Source organism: Trachymyrmex septentrionalis, unplaced genomic scaffold (genome assembly GCF_001594115.1).
Source record: "Trachymyrmex septentrionalis isolate Tsep2-gDNA-1 unplaced genomic scaffold, Tsep1.0 scaffold31, whole genome shotgun sequence".
Classification (NCBI taxonomy): domain Eukaryota; kingdom Metazoa; phylum Arthropoda; class Insecta; order Hymenoptera; family Formicidae; genus Trachymyrmex; species Trachymyrmex septentrionalis.
The window spans coordinates 1884783-1900410 of record NW_017305474.1 but is presented as its reverse complement, the minus strand read 5'-3'; the positions used below and the strand labels follow the sequence as shown (position 1 = coordinate 1900410).

The window sequence follows — 15628 nt, the reverse complement described above, 5'->3', positions numbered from 1 at the left end:
TATATATATATATATATATACATTTGTTATATATACATTTACGCGAATCCTTCTCATCCCTTCGCGTATCAGGCATCGATTTATCCCAATTTATCCTCTCGATTGTTACGTAACAGAAATGAAATTTCTAGCCTCAACATCTTCAAATTTTACGTTTTCTCTCGACGATAACGTGCGGAATCGTCATTTCCAAAGGGTGCGCAGATTTTGTTTCTCCTTCACTCCGTTGAAAAAAGAAAGATAGAGGCTGCTCACAGCGCTCTTGGAATTATTTTCATCCTTGTTATTTATCAAATGTTAAACAAGGACTAATGATACTTAGAGGTACTGTGAGCGCCAAATGGAACACACCCAAGGAGAAAACAAGAGAAAGAGAGCGTGGCCGCGCTGGTCGTCTCGGAAATCGCAAATGACGGGGGCCGCGTATACGTATATATTATAGATTATATTATACGAGGCGACGCCGGACGCGTGGCGGCGGCGATCCTCTACGAAGTATTAGTATACAAAGAGCCGCTGTCACCGAGGCGGGTGGCTAGGCGGCTGCTGCCACGCCGTCATCCGATTCCCGTCCCATTTCGAAAGACCCCTCCACCCTCCACGTCCGTCGGAGCGTTCACCCGTTTCTTTTCCGCTCTCCTCGTCGCCGCCACCGCCACCGCCGCCGCGACGACGGAGACGGCCGCGGGCCGACGTAGTGCGAGAGGGAGACGCCGACAGGTTCACGCGCGATACGTGCGTCGGGTCGCGTGCCGTTCGCACCTCCGTCCCGCGTGCGGCCAGCCGCGAACTCCACGGGACGGGACGAGCGTTCCGCGCAACGTGCCCTCTCCCCCTATATATGCGCTGACTGTTCCTCTCGGCTCGGCAAAGAGAAATGGAGAGAGAAATAGATAGATCAACTTTGGCCATCTTGCGACCGTCGACTTTTCTCGAATTTTTCCCGAATTTCGAGACAAACGCGAGAACTCGCAAGTAGGAGCCACTATTGCCAAGTTTATTCGAAAGTTATCCTTTACATTGCGATTTTCTCAATATTTTAACTGTAATTTGGGTTTTTTTCGTATTTTTTTTCTTCTCCAAAAGTCACCAGAAAATTCTCCTAAACTTTTTGTACTTCCAAAAAATTTCTCCTGGTAAAAAGAAAAAAACCTCCAAATCTAGTAGAAATTCTACTAAATTGGCAACACTAACTGTAGAACACAAGAGTCATAATAATAAGTCATAATAATATCATGGAACGTCATTATGACGTTTAGTGCCTTAAAAATGAATTTATATATAACAAACAAGGTTATAATGATATCCTTATGATATCATGACTTCTGTGCATTAAATTTTCTCAAGGAATACAAATCAAGAGACAATCAAAATGATGCATTCCATTGCACGTATTACGCGCATGAAGTATCATTTTATCCTTGTTATTTACAATGTGAAACAAGGATAAAATAATACTTCATGTGCAACGGAACGCAGCCTTCATTTTAACATCATGAAAGACAGAATGAGGATTTTTTTGTTACAAAATTTGACTATTCGTTAATATTAAATCAAAATTAAGCTACTTTGATTTTTTTGTTGACTTGTGTATTACTTGTAGATTTCAAAGGGAGAAAAGGAGAGTACGTGTGAGTAAACAATTCTAAGGGACGTATATCGCAGTAACGAAAGTGATTCCAGATGAAAGAAAAGAAATGACATGGCGCGTGCCGCTCGCGTTTTTCTGAAGAAATCGACATGCCGCAATGTGCGAATTATATTCGCGGAAAAATCGACACGGTTGACAGATTAGCGGATAAAACACAAAACTTGAGAATGTTGGGATTCCTTCCTTCTTTGAGTAGAATAAAAAAATCTAAATGATCTCACAGATATATAACATCAAAACGACTGTAAAATGATGGTGTATTACTATTATTTTATTTAATCCTTATCTCGTGGCTAAAGCTGCGTTGGCATTCGGTTTATTCTCTTATATATAATTTCTAATATTTAATGTCGTTGAATTTGTATCTATATTGTATTGGTAGAGAATGTTTCCTCTTTTCTAACTTTATCCAAGGAATATACAAAAGTTAACAAAAAATCAAGATAATTTTATTTCGATTCTTAACATCATAAACATTCAATTTTATAACTAAAATCTACATTTTGACATTGTAACAACAATCTAACCTCACCAAAAATCATCATTTTGATTTTCATAGTTATTTTGACTTTGTTATTTTGACATTTTCTTGATGCGTTCCTTGCATCGATAAAGGTTAAATTAATCTAAATCTAAACTAATTGTGAACCTTTGTGTCAAAATAAATTCTTAAATAAATAAACGAACCAAGAGAGAGAATTTTATTAACAACTCAATGAAATAAATAAACTCAATAAAATGCTAAGGAAAACTTATTACTCTATTACTCATTACGGTCTGTTACACTTCGCAAACTTTACAAGCTGTGGCAAATATAAAATTATTAAAAACTCTTTACTTTCATTTCAACATCATTGTCACCTACTGTTCTGCGTGAATCTTTATGTTTCTTTTTATACTTTGTTATATCACATTTAATGTTTATACTTGTTTTTTGTTATATTTTAATTTAACTTATAGTATATCTCAATCAATTAACGCATTTATGTTTTAATTCGGGATGCGTTTTAATTTCTACATTATCGATTTTTAATATAACGATGAACGAAAGGAGGTAGCGTTTTCGAAAATCCTTGATGCAATTGCAAAATTCCAAGAACTCCAAGGAAAACTGCAAGAATTCCCTCAGAAATGTAATAATGGAAGGTAATAATTAATAATTTCGAATATTAAAAACACTTACTCAGTGCTGTTAGTATTTAAAGTATGTAATTAATCATTATTCTTCGTTATTAAACTGAATTTATGTACGGAATTTTTCATTGCTGGAAAGTTAATTATGTCAAAAAGTATCAGAGATCACTAATCAAATGGTTCCTTCGCGGAACCACCTTGCAACGAACTCTTAGCGACTCCGGCAACAGATAACATGGTTTACTTTAGTAACCTCGGATGTGCGAGTATCTGCATCGGCGGAGATTTTCTTTCTGCATGCGTAACCTTGGTCACTCAATTATCTCGTTGTATTGCATAACTGCATTATAATGTAATAAAGATGAATATGATAATTTGATAAGATTGATAATGAAATATTGCAATCCAGATCGATATCATAACGTTATTTCAGGAACAGATTTGTAAGAGATTAATAAAGCCAGTGTATTCATATACAAAACATGAATTGTTCCGTCATTATTTTCCTTTCTAGGATAATAGAGAGTAGGGAAGTATAAGTGCTTTTTTTTTAATAATAATAATTACAAGTAAAAATAACACAGCATGCATTTCAGTTTGCAACGCAATTTGTTTATTTTTATCCAATGTAGATTAGCTTTACTCTCTGTTTAATTCACTTTCTATCTTTTTCTAGTTCTTAGAAGTGGAAGTAGATAAGGGAGATTATAGATAATCTATATTGATAGAAATGGACATTACTGGCTGCGATTAGCAGAAAAAACAGTTTTGCAACTACTGTAAGATTCTTTAAAGAGTATGAATTGATTTATACATTTAGATCCAATGAGGAACTAAAAGCAAGTCGAATCATATTAAAGAATTTTACAATAATTGTAAAGCTGCTTTTATTTTAATCATCATAAAGAAAATACAACCGCAAATACACAGTGTTATTCATTTACAGGTAGCTAACTAATGTTATTACTTTTTGTAAAAATGATAACAAATAACAGTAACTTGTAATTTTTGCATTTAATTATTTTTGTAAAATGCATGTAATTACATATAATTTTCACGAAATCTCTGGAAAAATAAAAATGAGAAGGACCTAGAGAAAGAAGTTGTGTATGTTTAACCTATATTTCTATCAATATAGATTAATTTTAATCTCAGTTTAACTCACTCTTCTTTTTTAATTTTTGGATCCATTTTTAGTACAGATTAACTTCAATCTCTGGATTTAATTTATTCTTTATCTTTCTCTAATCCTTATATAAAACTAAAAAAAGATTAAAAAAAATAAATATATTAATCTATATTAGTAAAAACAGACAGGACTAGAATAACAGATAAAAAATAAGAATCAGTACTGGTAAAAATACAAATTGTTTCAAAAAGATTATTTAATGCCAAGGAATCAATCTATCAAAAACTCAAAATATTTAAAACAAAATAATTATTTAATGTTCATTTCTATTAACGGAGATTAAGTTTAATTTATGTTTAACTATTTTTGCTAATTTTTAGAAACTAGAATGATGAAGATTAAATTAGACTAAGGTAAAATTAAAACTCAATTTACATTGATAAAATGGATACGTCTAAAAAAAAATATTTAATAGCTATTTTTATTAAGATAGAGATTAACTATATAATCTCAATTTAATTTCATATCTCTTCCTATTTCTCAAAACTAGAAACAAATAAAAAAATAAGATAGAAATTACAATTCAATCTACACTGGTAGAAACAGATGTCGTTTAAAAAAAAATTATTTAATATTTATTTCTACTCTCTCTCTAATGAATCAACTTAATCTCGGTTTAATTTAACATCGTTTTTTCTTAAAACTATTTAGAATAAGATAAAGAGTAAATTAGACAAATTAAAATTTAACTTACATTGATAAAAATAGACACAAGTTATTCAAGAAAAATTATTTAAATGTCCATTTCCATTAACATACATTAATTTTAATCTCGATTCATCACTTAGTATCTTTTTCTACTTCTCAGAACTAGGAAAAAACAAAGAGTAAGTTAAATGAAAATTAATATTCAATTCATATTTAACAGAAACGAACACGTCGTTTCAGAAAAAAAAAATCATTTCAACAGCTGGCTATTTCACGATCGGCAGAATGTCACTGTGTACCACTCCTTCGATCCAAAGATATCAGATACGTTTCGGTCGACGTGACAGATACGTATAATTCACGACGGGATCGTTCAAAAGACGTCCATCGGTGAATCGAAAGAAAACACGGAAAGTCGCGATCGCGCGCGCTGGCACTGTCCTTTCCCTTTGCGAGGAGAGAATGGAAAAGAGCGATCCTAATTTCCAAAAAGTATCCTGTTCGAGAATGTTCGAAAAAGCGTCTACGATTCGCAGCTTGTCACAACTCCTGTCAGCTCCTGGCAGCTCCGCTCGCAGCTCGCGGCTCGCGTTGCCGCTCAGGTCGGTACATGATTGCGGCCATGATTCAATGATTACGCACAACGGCGCCACGGAAACGACGAGCGGTCCTCGGCGGAGGCTCGGTCGACAGGCGGCGTGGATGTAGCCATGGCTTTCCCGTCCTCCACAACTCGCAACATCCAATCGCGCACGCCCCATTGGGTCACGTGACCGGCTGAGCCAATCGGCGCGGCGGTCTACAGTCACGGCCATTGTCGCCGAGTCAGAAGACAGGCATATTCTGACAATCGTAGAAAAACTCGTCAACAGCGGCCGCCATTTTACGTTAGCTAACGTTAGCCGATGCTCGTGCGGTAACGGAGGATCTCGCGATCGGTTTTTCCGAGCGAATTTCTGTGGCGAGCGCGGCGGCCGCGTATGTGCCGATACCCGCGATCGCGTCCGCTTGCTCGCGTCCGCGATATCGCGCGCGAGTGCATGGGGATAAACGCTCATTTCCCGCTGATCGTTCGCGCGCCCTGTGTGTCGCAGTGTGTCCGAGGCTAAGAGAGAGAGAAGAGGAGAGAAAGATGGTACCAGAGGGCCTCGAGAGCGACATCGTCGCCTTGAGCTAGCGCCGTGCGCGCAGCCAGTCGTTTAGCGAGTCGTCGTACGGTCAGTACGTACGATCGCGTTGGATATACATACGATTGTTACATTTTAGAGAGAAGATAGACAAGTGCCGAAGGGTGATCGAGAGAGTTAAGGAGAGCGCGAAAGAGAAAGAGACAGACAGACAGACAGACAGGCGCGCACACACACATACGCACACGCACCACACACACTCACACACCATACCATATACACACACACACGCACACACGCACACAGTGAGTTAAGCGTTGAGAGCCAGCGCGAGAGTGAGAGCGAGTAGAGCGGGAGAGTCGCGAGAGATTATTCAGCGGTGCGTCGGAATCGCGAGAACCTAGCAGCGAGTCGAGGTGAATCGAATCGTGACGAGACGAGCCGCTGCGATCTAGTCGAGACGAGTCCGCGCGTCGCGCGCTCATCATCCGTCTCTCGGCGTTCTTCGGAGTAGCGGAGTCGCGATTCGCCGTCGTCGCCGCCACCGTCGACATCATCGTCGTCGTCGTCGTCGTCGTCTCGTCGTAACCGCCGTTGCCGTCGTGTTCTTCTCGCTTCTCGACGCGGCTGCTGATCTGCCGTCCCGTCCTATCGCCGGCGACGCGGCGCGGCAGCCGTCTCGTCGTTCGCCGGAGTGAAGGAGAGAAAGAGAAAGACAGAGAGAGAGAGAGAGAGAGAGAGAGAGAGATAGAGATAGACAGAGAGCAGCATCAGACATTACTCGTCGTCGCCATCGTCACCGTCGTCGCCGTCTCTCCGCTGGTGCTTTTGGTGCCTAGTGGTTCTATTGGTCCGTTTCTACGGTGTGTGTGTGTGTGCGTGTGTGTGCATTATTACTTTTTGTATTCGCCTGCTCGTGCGCTCGCGGGCTCTGACGCCGGGGGTTCGACGTACCCCGAGCTCTACGATGCCCAATGGTTGACCGTGCACCACAGGATGCTACACGGGGACGCTCCACGCGCCGCGGTTCTCATTGTTGTTGTTATGCGCGCGAGTACCATTGCGGCACGGTGAAATTGTTACGTGGTTGCCCCGCCACTGGCAGGGAGCAAGTGGTAGCTGTATCATCATCTTCATCATCATCATTATTATTATCATCAACATTATCATCGTCGTCGTCGTCGTCGTCATCGTCGTCATCGTCGTCGTCGTCGTCGTCGTCATTGTCATCGGCGATCGCATCAACACTGATAGATTTGGTAACAACAGAAACGACGAATGTAGTAACGGCGCCAGCGCCAACCAGGACCACGGTGGTCTTCTAGTTGAGGAGACTAAGGACCAACCAAGGGCTTCACTCAGCTACCCACGGTGCTGTTTCATTTGCGAGACGCGTGTACGACCAGACGCGGTCGTGCTACCTGTGTGTGCGCGCGCGCGCGCGCGCGCGCTGGTGGTCGAGCGAGGGACGAGGGGGATCAGCGAGAGACGAGCGCAAGTGGGAAGGAAGAGCGAGAGGTTAGGTTATTACGGAAGAAAGATAACAGCCGCGCGGAGGAGCCATGGCCGACCACCTGGTGGACGGCCCTCCGCCGAAGCGGCCCAAGCTCGATCCGTTCCAGGGGACGTCGGATTCGACGGGTAAGTTGTTCGCCAATTCTATTGTATTTTTTGTCTCTTTTTTTTTTCTGATCACCGCGGTTCCTCAGCTTCCTTCCAGCCCATGTTGGACATTAACACGTGTTGGGGACTGTAGAGTCCCGTTTCACTAATGATTAACTTTAACCTTGATTTAACTTGCCGTTTATCAATAAATCTGCTGCCTGAATCACTAGAAATTTTTGCACTTAAAATGAGGTAAATATATATTCGAGTGTGTTGAAGAGAGAGAAAAATATGAGCAAGCAATGCGAACAGACCTTTTTTTTTTCTAGTTCTTACATTCTTTAGATTCTTTAGATGCTTAGATGTCTTTAGAATTCTTAGTCTTTTAAAAAAGATAAAAAATAAACTGTTTAAAGTTAATCTTACATTGGTGGAACCAAACCTAAGGATTGCGAATTGAAGATTGAAATTCAATCAGATAATTTTTGTTTCAATTAATTTCATTCTTTTGATTGATTAAATTCTAATCTCCATTTCGTAATTCTCTCCATCTTCCTTGTGTATCACGGGCTTCTCCCTTCTTCCGATGTCTTTAGGGGTCTCTTCTTTGCTTAACTACTCGCAGAAGAAAGTAACAGTGTAATATTTCATCTATGTCATAATTTCCTACAACAATAGGCTTGTAATTTTTAACTAAACTTGCACCGTTCATCTTTTTTTATCTTTTTTTTTTTATCTGGAGGTTTCCAAAAATGCAGTGCAAAAATTCAGCTGAAAAGAACGCACATCCAAATTTTGATTTGGAAAACATGTGATCAGACTGGAATTGAGAGTGAATTAAAGTTTAACTCAAAGCAAAGTTCACTAAACTTAGGGTCGATTTTTTTTCTCTGATTGGTTAAATTCCAATCCAATCTCAATCTCTAATTTAATCAGGGCTTTGTGTTACATTTATAGATCTGTTGCTTGAAATTCTTAAAAATTAGAAGGACATAGGTACATTTGGACATTGAAGAGAAAGAGAGAGAGAGAGAGAGAGAGAGAGAGAGAGAGAAAACAAAGATGCTGAGTGCAATAAGTACAAGTAACTCTAACATTCAGTGGGAAATTATAATATTCATGTAATACTCCTATTTGTGTTCTGCGAGCAGTGCGCACTTGTACTCAAAATAAAATAGATGTTTCTTTCAAGTTTGACAAAAGCAAGATTTAGTCCAGTGCAGCGATAAAGGATAGGCCTTTTAGCCCTGACGATCATCTCTTTCTGTCTCTCTCTTTCTCTTTTTTCCTTCCTTCCTTCCTTCCTTCCTTCCTTCCGGGAACCGCGCGCAGTTCCGCGACTAACCTTACGCAGGAGTAACGCGTGCACGCGTACATTGTGACGCGCATCTCGCGTGCATCGCCATACACGCACATACAAACACATGTACACGCGCACACGGCGGAGAAGAGAAAAAAAAAGGAGAGACCCGGGCCGAGAGAGACCCGGCGCGGTTTTTACGATTCTCTCGGGCGCAGCTGACCGCCATGGCTGTGCTGGCTGGCCAGCCAGTCCGCCGTCTGTTTGCGACGGCGACGCGACGCGATACGACGCACCGCGTCGCGATGGATCGCCCAGGCGTCGCCGAATCTCCAAGCGAAGTCTCACGTGAGCGCGCCAAGATGCTCGTGGCGTGCGCCGACGAGTTTCGATCAAAATCGAACGCGTTATCTATTTTCCACGGAATTTAAGCTTGAAACATAATTAAAAAGCACAGGCAATAGAAAGACAGGGTATACGATTTCAACCTGTCAGAATATCATGAATTTTGACGTATGTACACTATAGAGACGATATTCAGAATCTTTCGATATTATATTTAAGACCGTCTTAATGTGTTATAAGTCAATCACAGATCAGTATTCATAATCCGTTCTTATTTTAAGAGCAGCTTTAAGTATAATCTTAAAGTGTTATAAACCAATCACAGGCTAGTATTCATAGTCTGTTCTTATTTCAAGAACGTATTAAGTAATGTCTTAAGATGCTAATAGGTTGTCTGATTGGTCCACTGACATCTTAAGATTGTACTCAAGACAGTCTTAATTAATACAAGAATCGATTGTGAATACCATCTACAAAGCAGTATTAAGACATCTCTTTTTAAAACATTCTTTTTAAAATCAAGAATCTTTAGAATGGAATTCTAACTCTAAAGAGTGAAATCTCACTGTTAAAATTGACAGCCGAGCCTCTCTTTTTCAACACTAACTCAATTGTAGTTCAATTATTTGTCACTTTTTAGAATTAGATTCCACTTCAAAGATTTTAGAATTACTTAAGACAATTTTGAAAAAAGAACCGGCTATGAATACTGGCTTCAAATAATCAACTCTTACAAATTGAAGATTATAAATTGTTCCTCTTTTAAGTATATGATAGAATGTTATGATTTCTAAAAACCCAAATGTCATTCATAAAATACATTCAGTAAAAAGGTATAAGTTTTAAAAATTGAAATGTAACTTGATGTAATTTTTGTTGTGGTTATATTGTACATTAGTTGTTACTATTTATTTAACAACCTAATAATACCTAATAATAATATTGTTTATGTATTTCATTAACAATTATAAAAAATGTTTATTTATTAAAATGTAATTACGACAATTATAATAATATGGAATTTTGTAAATGTCCCTTTTTTCGTTCTTAAGGAGTTGATCACCTAATATTCACAGTTTCTCTTAGATTGAAATAAATCTGTTCATTCCATGTTTCTGTTGCTTGTGCTTTTTAATTGTGTCTTTCTACTATAAGCCATTACCTGAGCTTTAAGTCATAAGCCGTAAGAAATTGACGAATCACAGATCGAATGTGAGAAGAATAATCGACTACGATCGATCAATTTCTTATGGCTTAACGTTTAGGTAATGACTCTACGCGTACGCGCGAAACCTCGCCGATCCTGCTTCTGTTTTGGCGACGATCACGACAATGTCGTTCTGCGATACTCTCGTGACGCGACGCGAGCTCCGTCGACGCAAGATGGATGATACACGAGGAGAGCCGCGGTGCGGCGCGCCGAGTTTCGCTCGGAGATTTACACGCGGACAGGATACACGCGCGAGTCTGTCGAGAGAATAACTTCGTACGTTACTTGCTCCGTCATTTTACACTTGTGTTCGTTTTTATTATTGTAGATTAATTTTAATCTCGGTTTAATTCTTCTTCTTCTAATTCTAGATATTAGAAAAAGGTAAAAAACCCAGACTACATAAAGTCCAAAGTCGAGACATGAGACGTTTGAAAGATATCTAAAAAGCATCTTGAAACACAGAAAGAATGATTTTGTTGAAGTACCTCAAAATTTAAGTAGATGCAGATCTGAAAATAATTTTATTGGATCATCAAAACGATTACGTAGAAAATTTAAACATGATGAGCTGTAGTTTTGACATTCTGAAGCAACCAATTTGAGCGTTCTACATAATTATTTTGATGGCCCAACGAAATTATTTTCAGATCTGTAGCTAGCTAAATTTTTAGGTAGATCAACATAACTGTCTTTTCTGTGGCACTCTAAAAAATAGCGTGAATTTAACACAACACAAGGTGTCTATACAATTTTTCTCACTGTGTTGGTAATATTAACACTAACATGATGTGGATTTAACCTCCTGGGTTTTAAATCCACACCATGATTGTATTGATCATGGATTTTAAATTCACACTATTTTTTATATTATGTTGATGTTGACTCTTTCAGATCTGATTTTAATGGAACCAATGTTAAATTTTTTTTTAAATTTAATTTAAGGTTACAGTAATAAATAATTTATGGTAAAAAATTAATTTTTTTTAATTTTAACTATTTTTCTAACATGTACATTATTATATACATCTGTGATGATGTCGATAGAACTAAATACATTTCAACGGATGTCTTCAAATTTAATGTATTGTACATTGCAATGTACACAAGGTCTGAAGGATTACTATTAATACCAGTACGGTGAGAATTATGTAGACATTGTGTTAAATTTACACCGATATTTTTTTAATTTAAAAGACATTTTTACCATTTATAAAGGACCATTTATAAAGACATTTTAGAAACGTCTAATATTCTGGTTATTCTTCATGTTGTCTGGGAATAAATTAAGAGATTAAAGTTAATCTATCTTGGTAGAAATGGACATTACACTGTCTTGCTCTGTTTTGAAACGAATGTGCCATAATGACAGTTCTACATTCTTCTAGACATATTCTAGATTTAAAACATAGTTGCGATCTTGTAGTGCATGAGGGTGCATGACACTTTAATGTTAAAGATTACATCTTGCTGGCATGAACGATGCGCTAATATATATCTCTTTGTTCTTCCTTTATTTTTTGTTTTTTAAATTAAACCCTTTTGAAACACATTTCAATCATCCCTTAACAGTTTTCAAACTCGAAGTTGACGCACATAACGCTGTATTATTATCGATTTGTAATTATCTTTTACTCGGATGTAATCGCGGACTCTTCGAATCGCTTCTTTGCGAGGGTACTAAAAAACGGATAAAGTCACAGAAACAGTTTGCTCGAGTTTTCACAATCGCCAAGAATCGCGAGTGTGCGTGAGAGTCGTTGACGATGACCGAAAAGTCGAATTCTCAAACTGTTTCTGCTACTTATAATTAGATCAGTATTCGTAGTCAATTCTTATATTTAATATCATCTTAAGTATACGACAAGAACAGTTTTGCTGAAGTATTTAGATTTAAAATCTAAAAATTTGTGCTACATGCAGATATGAAAATAATTTTAATCGTTTAAATAATTTAGCAAGACGTTTGATGACAAAAAGTTTGAACATTCTAGCAGTTTGAACGTCCTATATAATTATTTTTATGGCCCAAAAAAATTATTTTCAGTGCTACATTTTTAGATACTTCAGCAAAACTGCATATCAGAGTATTAGTATCTTAAGACATTACTTAAGATGGCCTCGAAATAAGAATTGATTATGAATACCGACCTTATAGTACCATAATCCAGAGAACGAGCTTTGAATAGTATATTCTCCTTCGTTCCTAAATTAAACGAAAAACTGTGATATAGTAGTGGGTATGCCGCCTTTATTGATGCACCCTGCTTATACGAACTACGGGGGAGGTGGCAGTGGTAACATGCAACAAATACAGGCTCCACCGCAACATCTACATCTGCAACAGCATCCGCTGCAACACTGGAACAACAATACCATCCAGAAAAGAAGTAAATATCATTATCAGATCAAAAAAGCGACAATCTCGAAAAAGTATCAAGTTTCGGCACCGCAAAAAAAAAAAAAATGAAATCTGTTTGTCCGTTCGATCATCTCATAGTACCATACGTTTCTCTCGTTAAAGTTACTTGCCTCAGTCTCTGATTTTCAGTGACATCTTCCAGTCTCACCAGTACTTTCTGATGGGTGATAGTTTTGGCATATTGTCACTATGGTTCAATAACTTTAGTCTATTGTCGACACGGTTAGAGAAGAATGTGAAAGAAATGGATGTCGTGATAATTTATCTTTGAAAAAAATATGGCAGAGCATATAGAGCGGCAATACGGATATATTAAGTATTGTCTTACTTTGATCACGGACTGATTCACTTTACATAGCAATGGAGAAAAATTGGATCGGTGGTTGCTATAAAGGTACATAAGAATTCAGGATAAACCGAGTTCCCCTCTTTTCTGTAATGAACACCGTGAGACATTTCTCGATGTGAATCAAAACGTAACATAGACATGCGACACACACGCCCCGAGCTCGTGGACTTGCGGAGGAATTGCAAAGGTGAAATTAAGTATGCATACAACACTGTGCTTCTAACATAAAGAGAGTTTACGATACAGCGCTGATAATAAATAGCGTAGGTGGGGAGTCGACTCGGTCTATATCAATTAAATCTTTTACAGATATTTATAAAGGAACATAAATATAGAATGAAAATCTGTGCGTGCGCAGACAAATCTTGTTTAAAGTTCTTGAGAAATTTTTGCCCTTTTTTTCTTCTTTTTTAGGATGAAGAGAACCGACATTCTCTTACGAACATGGCGCGTCGGGAGTATTATTTTGCTTGAACAGATATTTTCTAGAGTGACTGATTTCTTCGCATGACTCTTCTATAAAGTTTGCCATCGATAGCTTCGCTGGATGCTTGTTTAGTTTAGCACTAATTTATTATGCCGAAAATTTTCATTCTGCTGTAGAATAAGGCTCCTTTACGTTATGCTCATGCAGTGTATGTCTCATGTCTTATTTTTCATGTTTGTTTTACACCCACGTACAGTTTTCTGTAATTTTTTCTTTTTTTTTTCGTTTTTATTTTGATATATAGGATCTCCTTTTTGCATTTGTACTTTTCCTACATATACATACGTATACATTTATATATGTACACCCTTTTTTTCTCCGTCAATGTATATATGGTCAGTCGTGGATAGATGAGTAAGTTTTAACAGTTTTATTTGCTTAGAAATGTTTACATTTTTTAATGATGTTAATAGGAATGTGAACATTTTTTAATGATGTTAATAGCATCGAAAGTTTTTTAATATAGATGAAAATTAAATGCTTCTTTGCCTGTACGTGTCTCTATATACACGCATGTACATATGTATATTTACATGCAGTTATATGTGTATATATGTATATAAAAGGGTCTATAATACATTATGCACATAATGATGTAACACGTACATTTGTAATATCGAAGATATAGATACTCTGCTAAAATTTTGATGCTAAAAGCTATGGTGACGGCGCTAAAATCTTACCCTTGTAAAATTACTAATGATTTCTTGGTATCTATGGTACTTATCATTCTCAATATTATAATCATTTTAATCTGCGAACTGGTTATCTTGAAAAATAGTACATGTACTGTATATAATGTGCATTCATGATAAAATTCAAATAGTCCAAAAACAGATAAAAATGTCATTTTGATACACAGCGAGTAAAATTAAACAATACAATAAAATGAAAAGTCAAAGTAATGAATTAATGAATAAATTAATGATACTGTAAGTCACGTACATACACTGATGTAACAAATATAGAAATGTATTTTTTCTGATAGCCAGTATGTGTTATCACGACAAAAACATGATGTAGATGCTCATAGAAATGTGGTTCTTAATTTCTTTCTTTTTCTTCATTCTCAGATTACATTTCTAACACAGAAATGTTCGATCTTGAAAATGATCTTCCTGATGACTTGCTGTCATCTGGATCTTGGGGTTCCACAACCGAGAGCACCAAGCCACCTGCAACTGGTCCTGGTCCAGGGCAGCAAAATGGTGCTCTCGATACAGAACTCAGACAACATGTACAGCAGCAGCAACAACAACTCTCTCATCATCTCATTCAACAACAGCAGGTCCGATTACATTATACATTAGAGATCTGACGATTTTATTAATCGATATACACTTTATACTTTACAAAAAATTGTTAAACAGGGCAACAAGAACTTGGTGGCGAATTCCTTAGTAATGGCTGCTGGAACGTTAGGTAACAAGAGTCCGAATATGCAATCGCCACCGAACGTTTCCGTTTCTAAGGGAGGAATAGTCGATCCACAGATGGTCGTGAGTCTTGGTAATCTACCAAGTAGTATAGCCAGTTCGTTGGCGAATAATCAAATGTCGATCGCGAATTCGATGGGCGGTTTACAATCGTCCATGAGTATGGCCGGAAGTAACCCCGCGATGTCGATGCCGGGCGGTATGAATTCCGGTTTAGTGATGACTAGCACCGCTAGCGGAAACAACATGGGAGGAATGGCTGGCGGGAGCTTGATAGTAACAAACAGTTTGAACAAACAACCTTTAAATACAGTATGTTGATTTATGTAATATAGTAACTTTTTCTCTAGTCTAAAAAGATTGATAAAATCGTACATTTGACCAAGAATCTTTTGAAGGTAACCATGATGGGCCCTAATACTCAAGCAATACATCATCCCGGTGCTCCTCACGGGGTTACGCCAATGCAAAACGGTCCTGGAATGATGAACACAAGAGCTGTTGCAATGCAGCAACAACAGCAAGCGCATATGGTTGGTCCGGCGAGAGGGCAAAGTCCTCATCAACAGGTGCATCAAGTTGGCATCGTCGGTCCCGGTCAAGGAGGTCCCAGAATGCAGGCTCCTCCTAACATGGCAAATATGCAGACTATGGGGCAACTAGGTGCATCGAATCCGTATAGCTATGGTATATAAAACATATCTTCTTTTGTTTCATATATATAT

At 37.9% G+C, this 15628-nt stretch overlaps 1 protein-coding gene across 4 annotated transcripts in view; it reads left to right on the top strand.

The window, feature by feature from the left end:
• The window catches only part of LOC108749701 (CREB-binding protein), a 40431-nt gene that overhangs the window by 13029 nt on the left and 11774 nt on the right, over positions 1-15628 (top strand). The window lies entirely within an intron of this gene.